The following is a 12,875-nucleotide window of genomic DNA, read 5'->3' as shown; positions in this document are numbered from 1 at the left end:
CACAGGTAGGCAGCAGAGTGAATGCAGCATTTAGTACGCACCCTGTTATTGGTCAATGCATTGAATACAGCTGTTGTAACATCATATTGTGGCTGTACAGGGCGCTGATTACAGCTCTTCTGGAATTCTGTTTTCAGTTCCAATCTTCCTGTTCTTGGAATGATGTTGAGAAACTTGAAAGCGTTCAGAAAACATTTGCAAGGTTTTGCCAGGGTTGGACGGTTTGAGCTATTGGGAAAGGCTGAATAGACGGGGACTATTTTCCCTGGAGAGTTGGAGGCTGAGAGGTGATCTTATATAATCATGAAGGGCATGGACAAGGTGAGCAGTCAGGGACTTTTTCCCAAGTTCGGTGGGTCCAGAACTAGAGGGTACAGGCTTAAGGTGAGATGGAAAAGATGTAAAAGGGATCTGAGGGGCATCTTATTCATGTTGAGGGCATTACAAGTATGGAATGAGCTGCCAGAGGAAGGGATGGAGGCTAGTACAATTACAGCATTTAAAAGGCCTCTGATTGGGTACATGAAGAGGGATAAGGGTGAACCGCTGGCAAATGGGACTCCATTAACACTCTCCGTTATTGGTCAATGCATTGAATACAGAAGCTGGGATGTCATATTGTGGCTGGACAGGACGTTGATTAAGCCACTTCTGGAATTCTGTTTTCAGTTTGAATTTCCCTGTTCTGGGAAGGATGTTGTGAAACGTGAAAAGGTTTGGACAAGATTTACAAAAACGTTGCCAGGATTGGAGGATTTGGGCTACAGGGAGAGGCCGAATAGGCTGGGGTTAATTTCCCTGGAGAGTCCAAGACTGACAGGTGACTTAATGGAGATTTATAAAATCATGAGGGGCATGGATAAGGTGGGCAGCCGGGGTTCTTTTTCCTGAGGTTAGGTGGGTCTAAAACTAGAGCACATGGTTAAGATTTAAAAGGAATCTAAGGGCAATGTTTTCAAGCTGAATGTGGTGTGTGTATGGAATGAGCTGCCAGATGAAGTAGTGGAGGCTGATAAAATCACAACATTTAAAAGGCATCCGATTGGGTACGTGAACAGTAAGGGTTTGATGGATCCAGGCCAATAGCTGGCAAATGGGACTCCAGTAGTTTAGGATTCCTAGTTGGTATGGATGAATTGGACCGAAGTTCTGTTACTGTGCTGTACATGTCTATGACGTTAATAAACTAAGATGTGTTCCTCTTTTGTGGAGAGCAAGTTGAAGCACAGATAATTGTCCTTGGAGCTGAGAAGGTGAAGCATTGATTTTTGGCCTGGTGCAGATTTGGTTCCAAGATATTGAATTTGCGGAGAGAGAGGAATTGTTAACACTGTCGCAACGTTTAGTAACTACTTTCAAGTCATTGGCAAACAATATAAAGTGAAAATGTTAATATTATTGTACTCAGTAAGTTCTGAGCATCTGGAACAGTCTGAACGACACCGATTCAGTCGGTATTCTGAAACAGACTTGGAATTTTAATTTTTAAGGAAAGATTTGGGTGGATGTGGGCAAATAGGAGGGGAATTGGGACAGATTTGCAGCATCTCCAGAGAGAGAGAGTATAGCCCCATTGGGCTGAATAGCCCCCAGCCCCTGTGCTCTGTGATACTGCCCCATTCACTGTGAATGATGAAGCTCATCCCAGGGCAGAGAGAGGGATGAGCCCTCCACTCTCATCACAATGGGGCCCGGCTGATTGACGGCAGTTCAAGACCAATGGGAGGAGAGTCTGTGTGGTCCTACAGCCAATGGGAGTGAATTAGGGGTGTGGCCAGCAAGATGACACATGTCCATGAGCTGTGCGGGTGCAGTGTCACTGTTTGGGGTTGGGAGAGACAGCAGAGACTGGGACAGAGGCTGTTGGGCCTGAATTACAAACTCCCGGTAAATTAAAGCCAAAAGAACTGCGGAAGATGTAAATCAGAAACAACAAACAGGAGGTTCTGGAAAAGCTCAGCAGGTCTGGCAGTATCTGTGAAGAGAAATCAGAGTTAAAGTTTCAGATCCGGTGTCCCTTCCTCCGAACTGATACTGAGAGAAAAAATGTTGGTTTATATGCAGAAGGTAGGGTTTAGGGGAGGATGTAAGGAGTAAAGCATAGGTGGGGATAGAGCGAGAAGAAGGGTTGGATAAAGGAGTCGATAACGATCTGGCTGGGGGAGGGCGACTAGCTGTTAATGGAGACTGTTAGTGGCTAACCTTAGGTAGTGTGTAATGACAGGCTGTGAGAACAAGGCCTGGTGTGTGGGATCGGGGACTAGGACATGGGATTGCTAAACTATGGTAAGTCAGTAACTGTCTCCGTTGTAAGCTGTTCCCCACAGACATTACTCTATGATCCGAGCTGCAGATGGGCGGCATGGTGGCACAGTGGTTAGCACTGCTGCCTCACAGTGCCAGAGACCCAGGTTCTACTCCCGCCTCAGGCAACTGTCTGTGTGGAGTTTGCATATTCTCCCCGTATTTGTGTGGGTTCTCTCCCACAGTCCAAAAATGTGCGGGTTGGGTGAATTGGCCATGCTAAATTGCCGTAGTGTTAGATGTAGGGGAATGGGTCTGTGTGGGTTGCTCTTTAGACGGTTTGTCTAAGTAATCTAATCTAAAAAATATCCTTCCTAACCCCCTCTGAACTCCTCAATGATGTATCTTAAAGTTGTTCTCTTTAATCAACGTTTCCAGCATTCGTGAAACACTTTAGGAGAATTATCAGTGTGAAAGGCTCCATACAATGCAGGAAGTTGTTGTTAATGTCTGACATTAGGAGAAACAGGAATGAACCCTCTCTCTCATACCTGATGAACAGCAGCAAAAGCAGGTCGCACTGAGCATGCTCCAGCCCACAATGGGCCTCTGATGATTGATCTCAGCGCAGGACCAGTAAGATGATGGGGATGGATCTGGAGGACCAGGCAGTGCCAGTTGATCCTCCAACCAATCTGAGTGAATGAGGGGCGTGGCTATACTCAACCACGTGATAAGCTTCACTGGCAGCACAGTGTTGTTGGGACCAAGCCATTGGAAATGTGTGATGGTGCAGGGCACGGTTAAGGAAAGCCCTATTGACCAGGAAGGGAAGGAAATTTTAATGGAATGGGCTGAGACATTTTACAGAACTTAGTGCACATCGGAAAACACAAATTTGAAAATCCCAGGCCCGTGTTTGTGGCAAACCAGAAAATGGTGAAAGGTGTGAGTGATTACCACCATCTTTATTGGGGGCAGTGATCCACAGGACACGTGTGTGGCCGTCGACTTTGTGAGGGGCAAGCTGCAGGGGGACGCATGCGCAGCTTTCCCTGGCAGGGAGTGATAGGGCAGGATTTACACAATGTCAGAGTCAGGATGCTTTCAATGTCAGAGTGTGATGCTGGAAAAGCAAAGCAGGTCAGGCAGCAGCCGATCGATGGGAAGGAAGATGGACATGTAGGCCAGTGCTGAGTTGGAAGGCTGGATCTGGGATAAGGTGGGGGGAGTGGAAATGAGGAAACTGGTGAAATCCACATTTACCCCATGCAGTTGGAGGATCTGAACACAGAAGATGAGGCGTTCTTCGTCCAGGCATCAGATGCCTGGCATTTGGCGGTGGAGGTGGCCCAGGACCTGCATGTCCTTGGTGGAGCAGGAAGGAGAGTTACAGTATTTGGACACAGGGTGTTTGGCTTGTTTAGTGTTTTACAGTTCGTTCACAGAGCTTTTGTAAGTTAATTTTCCTCTGCTGCCCAACCCCTGGCAATGTGCTGCTCTCTAAATGGACTAAATTTTCCACAGTATCTTTGCCAGTGAATAATTCTTTTTTTCAACAAGAGTGCATTTTCCTTCCATTTCTGACCATCAAATTCTGTAACATTTTCATTCCCTGTAATGCATTTAGCACTCCCTGAAATATAAACTATGTGTTTCTCTCTCCACAGACGCCAGTGATTAATGCTAAAGCCCCATTGCCTGTGGAGAGGGTGATGTTTGACTTCCTTGTACAGATGCAGTTCGTGTGGTGAAGGTGCTCCCACAATGTTACAGATTATTCACTTAGCGACAGTGAAGAGCTGACAATGTGTGCGCAAATCAACAACAGTTTGTATTTTTATCATTTTTATAATTTCACAGAAATTGAGAATTTCTGACATCAGGCCACAGATGGGGATATTAGAATAGGTGATCAAAAGTATTTCCCAATAAGCAGGTTTTCAGGAATACCTTAAAGGTGAAAGCAGGTCTAAGGTCAGGGTGCGAATTCCAGACAGTGTTGCCTTGACCATGTCGAAACAGCCAGACCGGTGAAGCAATGAATAAATGCATCTTTGGGAGTCTGAAAGCAAATGAGTTGTCGAGGTCTCACAGGTTGTGTGGTGCAGGGAGACAGGGATGTTCACAGCCAGGATTTACATCAAGGGAGAGAATTTTAAATCGTTGCTTGTAAATCGGAGCCTTTTGATGAATCAACAAGTTTTGGTCCAAGTGAGCACTTGGGCAGTAGGGTTTTAGATATTCTTGAGATTATATGTAAGTTGAATGTGGGAGGCTGGCCAGGAGTGTGTTTGGATAACGAAGTCTGGAGATAACACAAGGATGGATGAATATTTCAGGAAATGAGCCGAGACTAGGGTGGAGTTGGATGATGTCACTGATGTAGAAATACCAGTTTTGAAGTCTGGCTCCTCCTCATCACTCCCCCTCACCAATTCACAAATATTGTTCCTTGCTCTGTCTGAATTTTCTGGTTATGTCCTTCTCTCTAATTCTGCTAAGAACTAATATTTGACCTCAAGGTTGTTGGAAAATCCTGCCCCATCTCCACTCTCCCTTTCCTTTCTGAATTCCTCATATGTGGTGTCCATCCAGGATCTATCTTTGTTCCCTCCTGTATCTCCCCTATATACTGCCAGGATGTGACATCGTATTGGTTTCACATGTACACTGACAATGCCCAGCTCTCTCTCCCCATCATCCCTCTCCATTGCTCCACTGTTACTCGTTCATCAAACTGCTTACCACACTCCCACAACTCGATTGGCTGTAATTTCCTCCAATGAAACACTGCAATGATTAAACCTATTTCAGTTGCTATTACAAATTCCTTTCCCTTACTGCTGAGCCCCTCCCTCTCACTGGTAAATGCCTGAGGCAGAACTACACTCTTCACAATATTGCTCTCATATTCTGACCCCAAGGTGATCTTCTGAACAGACATCTACACAATCACAAACACCAGGAATTCCAATCTCTAAAATGTTGCTTTTCTCCACCTCACCCCAGCTCCATTGCTACTGAAACTCCTTACCCATGTCTTGTTGCATTAAAGTTGACGAATCTAAAACAGAACCCTTGATTCTGTAACTGACCCAGAATCTGGTTCTAGGTTCCCTCATGATGGGACACATCCTCTCAGTATTTACCCTGTCATACTCCTTAATAAGCCGCTATGTTTCAATAAGATCCCCTCTCATTCTCCGCCAAATCCAATGAGTCGAGTCCTAACTTCTTCAGCCTTTTCTTAAAAGAGAGTCCCTGCAAACCAGGGATCATCCCATTCAATCTTCTCTGAATGCCTCCGATGAAGTGATATATTTCCTTAAATAAAGGGACCAAAACTTCTCTCATTACCCCATATGTGGTCTCACTCACACTTTATAAAGTGGCTCTCAGGTATATACTCCAAACTCTTATACTGCAAATCCCTTCAAACAAGGAACAACGTTTCATCTCCCTTCCTGATGACCTGTTGTAACTATGTGCTAGCTTTCTGTGTTTCCTGCACAATTACCCCTGGTCCCTTTGTGGTGCAGCTTTCTACAGTCTCCACCATTTAAATAGTCCTCTGTTCTTTTATTATCCCCTCCAAAATGAACAACTTCACATTATCCCAAGTTATGTTCCATTTGTCAACTTGTTGTCCACCTCTCCAACGAATCCCTCTCTGTAAACAGTTAATAATCCTTTTGGAAGTTTACTGTTCTGCATTTTCTAGGAGATTCCCCCCTCATCTTTCTAAACCTTTCCAGGGAGCACCGGACAGTGGGAAGTATGCTGAGTTGCTGTCTTTTCAGAAAGACTCTTTGGAGTGACTCGAGGATCTTGCTGCCCATTGGTCAGAATGGAGACAACTTGCCCATCAAGCTGCATGAGACTTTCACTCCCCATGTCTTATTGATGAGGCACAGCAGCAGCATGGAAGGAAAGAAAAGGAAGCGAATCCTGCTCTCCGCATCTCACTGACTCTTGGAACATGAGGATAATGAAGCTGGAGGGACTCTGTCCCCTGTGCCAAAGATCTGCCCTGTTCAGTCACATGAAGTCCCAAGTTGGAAACTCACAGAAACCCACATAGATTTTCCCTTGAACTGACTGCTGGTCTCCACAAGGGGTTATTTGCACAGTCATCCTGGACCAGGAGGAGGCGATGGTGTGAGTTTCTAACCTGACCTGACAGTGACGGATTTTATAAACTTGTATATCAGGATACTTCAGGTGGATATTCAGATGGGAATCTCAGTAATGGTAACGCCAAACTCTGATTGAATTACTCCATTCATCAGGACCTGGATATTTGCACTGTGTGTGAGTATATTGTTCCAGCTCAATTCCATTTTCAGCATAAAAATTCTCCTTTGAATCAAACCATCCTGTCAATAGATCTCCCCGAAATCTTCGATATGTGTCCAGTAATCATTTTATGATGAGTTGATGAGTGTACGGTTTAACATCCAAATGTATATGTTTTGTAGACACTTATCTCTCAGCTCCCCTCAATTTCCTTTGCTACAAGGAGAACAATCTGTTTTCCCAAACCCCAGATTCCCCAATGTCTGTTTGCTCTCTATAAGGTACACATCAGGGTTGTGTTGGAACATTCTCCACTTGCCTGCATCAGTGCACCCCCCAACAATATTAAAGAAAGTGAACATCTTCCAGGACAAAGCACTGTACCTCAGTGGTGTCCCATCCACCACCTTCAGCATTCCCTCTCCCCACCCCCGACGCACAGTGGCATCACTGTGTAAAAGGTAAAGGCAGCATTGTCCTACCAGACCACAGGGCTGCTCTCTTATTAGAGAGAGATGTCTGGTGGTGGTTTAACCTGAAGGTTACCACAGCCCAGGCAAGGGGAGAGGTTGGAAGGAGAGTCCATCTTTGCAAATGGATATATGTATTAACAATACCCATGTCCCTGCAACTAAAATCCCCCATTCCTTGAACCATCCTGGGAATTTTCCTGTGCACCCTCTCAGGGACCCTGCCATCCTTCCCAATGTGTGAGCGATCTCTGGTTTGCACAGACCCAGCTGCTCTGTGTTCCTGTGGGTGATGTCGTCATCGAGCAACAGTTGTACTAAACCTCACTGTCTGTGAGGGTGGGATACACAAATCCCGAAAACATTTGAGATGTATTTAGTGTGCACTTGTGATGCCATGATATATGACACTTTCCCACAAGTACTGGAAAATAGATGAGGATAGTTCAGTGGTAGTTTTTTTTTCTCATCGACCCGATGTGCCACCAGAGCCTTTTTCTGTTCTGTAGACCGCTGAGATGTTTATTATAGGAATGTGACAGGCTCCATTGGACATCAGGTCAGAAAAGGTGATACGAGAATAGATGACACGTGATTGGTCGATGTTTTTGGGAGGAAAGTGAGACGCAGAGGTTTAAGTGGAAATTCAGAAGCTCAGCGCAGGAATTGGAAAGGGCCATCATCATGTGAGAAATAAACATTAGACATCCTGAAAGCTGGAAATAAAGAAAGGCACATATAGCAGAACTTTCAGAGACTGGAGGGGATTAGACATGGGGAGGATAATGAAGCTGGAGGAGATGCAAGTTGGAAAGGATTGTGAGGATGGAGGATTTTACAGAGATAGAGATATTTGTGATAGAGATTTTTGGATTTTGAGGCTGGAGAGGGATTATAGAGATGAGGAGGATTTGTAAGGCTGGGTGAGGTGGCACTGATAGGGAGAGATCCAAGCATAGAGGAATTTAGAGGTAACGAGTCATAAAGTTATACAGCATCGACACAGACCCTGTGGTCCAACCGGTCCGTGTCGACCATAAATTCGAACTGAACTAATCGCATCTGCCTCCACTTGATCCAAGTCCATCCTAGCATTCCCTATAGATATTTGTCCAAATGTTTTTTTTTCCTATTAGAATCCCATCCCCCTACCCTTTTGCTCTACATTTACCCCTGACTAATTCACTCAACTCAATCATTCCTGAACACTATGGGCAATTGGGCGCAGCCAGTTCACCTACCCTGTACATCTGTGGATTGAAACGGAAGCACCTGAAGGAAACGGGAGCACCTGGAGGAACCCACGGTGACATGGGGAGGAATATGCAAACTCCACATGGACAGTCACCCAATACAGGAATTGAGCCTGTGTCCCTGGCGCTGAGAGGTAGCAGTGCGAACCGTTGAGCCACTGTGCCACCCTGAAATTGTAATTGTATTCACAGCTGCCACGTCCTCTGAAAGTTTATTCCACATGTGAACCACTCTCTGGGCACAAACAAAAAATAAAATCCGGAACTTCTTTTTAAAGCCTTCCTTTTCTTACGTTAAAAAGTATGTCCCCAATCTTGAATCGCGCCCCCTCCTGGAAAGGGCACCTGCTGTTTACATTACTGAAACTCTTTCGGATTTTACAAACCTCTAATAAGGTCACCCCTCAGCATCCTGTGCTCCAGTGAAAAAGAACCCAGCCTATCCAGACTCTGCTTATAATTCAATCCCTCCGTTCCCATCACCATCCTGGTAAATCTCGTCTGAACCTGCTCCGATTTAATAATATCCTTCCTATAACAGCACAACCAGAACTGGCCTCACCAACATCCTGTACAACCTCAACATACCGTCCCAACTCCTATATTCAAAGATCTGAGCATTGAAGGCAAATGTGCTAAACCCCTTCTGAACCACCCTGTCTGCATGTGACACATACTTCAAAGATCTGAACCCCTCGGTCTCTTTGTTCCGTATCACTATCCGAGGCCCAATCAGTGTAAGTCCTGCCCTCGTTTGTTTTACCAAGATGTAATATTTTGCATTTATTCCAATCCAAAAATCACAACATCCTTCGAGTATAAAGGCAAGAGGAGTATACGTAAGAGTAAAATCAGTAAGGCAAAAGGGGGACAGGATTCCGCTTTGGCGAATAGGGTAAGAAATAGGGAAAGGGTTATTAGAAATACATTGAGCAAATGGGTCACTAAAGAGAGAATAGGCCACCTCAAAGATCAACAAGGCAGCCTATGTGTGGAGACGCAGGAGATGGGGTTGTTGGGGGACACTAAACGAGTGGCATCAGTGTTTACTGTGGAGAAGGACAGATTTGTGGGGGTTGTGAAAATTAGAGATCGTGAGGGTGATAAGATGGGAGGAGATTGGAGGATGTTTCAGAGATGTTTGTGATACCAGAGATAGTGATGGTTCTGAGGCGAGAGAGGATTTCTAGAGATAAGGAAGAGTTTAGTCTGGATGAGGTGACAGTGATCTGGGGAGTTGTGAGCATGGAGGAATTCAGTGATAGCGAGAGTTAGTCATAATGTTATACAGCACAGTAACAGACCCTGTGGTTAAACCAGTCCGTGTCGACCATAATTCCCAACTAATCTAATCGCACCTGCCTCCGCTTGGTCCACATTCATCCAAATGTTTCCTATTTATGTACTTGTCTAAATGTCTTTTATACATTCTAATTGTATTCATAGCTGCCTCTTTTTCTGGGAGTTCACTTCACACATGTAAAAGTAAAAACAAATCCCCAATTTATTTTTTAAAGCTTTCTCATCTATTTTCAAATTGTATGCACCCAGGTCTTAAATCCCCCCTCTCCCCCACCCTTCACCTTATCTACACGCTTCATGGTTTTATAAACCTCTAAGGTCATCCCTCAACCTCCTACGCTGTAGTGAAAAAGCATCCCAGCCTATCCAGCTTCTCCTTGTGACACAATCCCTCCATTCATTGCAACATCCCGGTTAGTCTCTTCCGAATCCGCTCCAATTTAATAATATCCTTCCTATAACAGCACAACCAGAACTGGACACAGTATTCTAGAAGAGGCCTCCCCAACATCCTGTACAGCCTCAACCTAAATTCCCAACTCCAGTACTCAGAGGTCTGAGCAATGAAGGTAAGGGTGCACAGACGAAGAAGACCTGAACCCCTCGGTCTCTTTGTTCCATATCACTACTCAAAGCCTTACTTTTAATTAGTGTAAGTCCTGCCCTCGTTTGTTTTATCAAGATGCAATATTTTGCATCAGTATTTACTGTCGAGAAGGACACGGGAAATATAGAATGTGGGGAAATAAATGGTGACATCTTGAAAAATGTCCATACTACAGAGTACTGGATATCTGGAAACGCATAAAGGTAGATCAATCCCCAGGCTTTGATCAGGTGTACCCTAAAATTCTGTAGGAAGCGAGGGAAGTGATTTCTGGGCCTCTTGCTGAGATGTTTGTATTATTGATAGTCCCAGCTGAGGTGCCAGAAGACTGCGGGTTGGTTAATATGGCGCTACTATTTAACGAAGGCGGTTTGGACAAGCCCGGAAACTACAGACGCTGTGGTAGACTAGGTGTTGGAGGGAGCCCTAAGCGACAGGAGTTGCGTGTATTTGGAAAAGCACGGACTGATTAGGGATAGTCAGCATAACGTTCTGCATGGGAAATCATGTGTCACGTACTTGATCTGGTTTTTAAGAAGTAACAAACAGGATTGATGAGAGCAGAGCAGTCGATGTTATCTATATGGACTTCAGTAAGGCGTTCGATAAGGTTCCCCATGGGAGACTGGTTAGCAAGGTTAGATCTCACGGAAGTAGCCATTTGGATATAGAACTGGCTCAAAGGCAGAAGACAGAGGGTGGTGGTGATGGATGATTATTTTTCAGACTGGAGGCCTGTGACTAGTGGAGTGCCACAAGGATCAGTGCTGGGTCCACTACTTCTCATCATTTATATGAATGAATTGGATTTGAACACAGGAGGTATAGTTAGTAAGTTTGTAGATGGCACCAAAATTGGACAGTGAAGAAGGTTACCTCAGATTTCAATGGGATTTTGATCAGATGGGAAATGGGCTGAGGAGTGGCAGATGGAGTTAAATTCAGATAAGTGCGAGGTGCTGCATTTTGGAAAAGCAAAGCTTAGTAGGACTGATACGCATCATGGTCACGTCCTGGGGAGTGTTGCTGCACAAAGTGACCTTGCTGTGCAGGTTCATAGCTCCTTGAAAGTAGAGGTAGATAGGATAGTGAAGGTGTTTGGTATGATTTCCTTGATTGGTCAGGGTATTGAGTAAGAGAGTTGGGAGGTCATGTTGCGGCTGTTCAGAACATTGGTTTGGCCACTCTTGCAATATTGTGCGCAATTCTGTTCTCCACCTATCAGAAGGATGTTGTGTAACTTGAAAGGTTCACAAAAGATTTATAAGGATGTTGCCAGGGTTGGAGGTTTTGAGATATAGGGAGAGGCTGTATAGGCTGGGGCTATTTTCCCTGGAGCGTCAGAGGCTGAGGAGTGATCTCAGAGGTTTATAAAATCATGAGCATGGATCGGATAGATAGACAAGGTATTTTCACTGGCATGGGGGAGTCGAGAACCAGAGGGCATTGATTTAGCGTGAGAAGGGAAAGATATGAAGGGACCTAAGGGGCAACTTTTTCACGCGATGGTGGTGCGTTGATGGAATGAGCTGCCAAAGGGAGTTGCGAAGGCTGGTACAATTGCAACATTTATTCGGCATCTGGATGGGTATATGAATAGCAAGGGTTTAGAGGGATATCGACCAAGTGCTGGCAAATGGGACGAGATTAGGTTCGGATATCTGGTCGGCATGGACGAGTTTGACTGAAGGGTCTGTTTCCATGCTGTATGTCTGTGACTCTCAGCCGGGGATCAGCTCAGTGGGTTTCAGTCTCTTAAAAGGTAAATCTTACTCTGTTTTACTTTTTAAAATCCGCGACATTCAGTTGGATGAGTGTTTATTAGTTTAAGTGCCTCTGTTATGATCTTTTTGTTGAATGTTTTAAATATAAAATACAGGGACTAATGTATTCGAGAGTAGTCTTTTGTAAAGCTGTAAGACTTTGCCTTTTTCTGGGTCTACAGATTAAGGTGCAGAGATGGCCATTCGTACAGTGATGTGGACTTCCTGGAGGAGAGTAGGGAGAGTTTGAATGATCCTGATGATAGTCTGCAGGAAGTGATGCAAATCCTCTTGGATCACATGGATCAGATGGAGCGGTGCTTAATGGTAATGAAGAATTTACAAGAGACAGGTGTGTGATAGGTGGCAGTTTCAGGCCAGAAAACTGCAGATACAGTCAGGTAGATGGGTTACCTCTCGGAAAGGTAGGAGAGGGAGATATGTAGACCAGGAGTCTCCTGTGGCTATGCCCATCTGAAACAAGTATACTATTTTGGATAATGTAGGTGGTCATAGACTCTCAGGGGAATGTTGCACTGACAGCCAAGTTACTGCTACTGAGACTGGCTCTACTTTAATAAGAGGTATATCAGATTCCAAACACTCAATGATGATAAGGGACTCTGTAGTCGGGCACAGACTGCTGTTTCTGCAGCTGACAGTGAGACATCAGAATGGGATGGCACCTCCCTGGTGCCAGGGTCAAGGATGTTTCGGACACGTAGCAAAATATTCTCAAAGGGAAGAACGACCAGTGGGAGGTCATTGTACATTGGTACCAATGACATAGAAAGGGGAAAAGATGAAGTCCTGATGAGAGAATATAGCAAATTAGCCTGGAATATAAAAAAGTAGGTCCTCGGTCATAATATCTGCATTACTCCTGGTGTTACATGCTAGTGAGAGTAGGAATAGCAGGATGGAGGAGATGAATGAT

General features: G+C 44.8%; 1 long non-coding RNA gene across 1 annotated transcript in view; it reads left to right on the top strand.

Moving 5' to 3' along the window:
* LOC148139553 (uncharacterized) overlaps window positions 1–12,875 on the top strand; it is a 91,608-nt gene that overhangs the window by 5,333 nt on the left and 73,400 nt on the right. Inside the window, exons 3-4 of the long non-coding RNA XR_015753647.1 lie at window positions 3,915–4,054; window positions 6,003–6,558. This is a non-coding gene — a long non-coding RNA (uncharacterized LOC148139553). The remainder of the gene's footprint in view (window positions 1–3,914; window positions 4,055–6,002; window positions 6,559–12,875) is intronic.

This window comes from Chiloscyllium plagiosum, unplaced genomic scaffold (assembly GCF_037043375.1).
Source record: "Chiloscyllium plagiosum isolate Xiang-an unplaced genomic scaffold, Cpla_swu_hap1 HiC_scaffold_38, whole genome shotgun sequence".
NCBI lineage: Eukaryota > Metazoa > Chordata > Chondrichthyes > Orectolobiformes > Hemiscylliidae > Chiloscyllium > Chiloscyllium plagiosum.
This window is presented reverse-complemented; position numbering and strand designations above follow the sequence as displayed.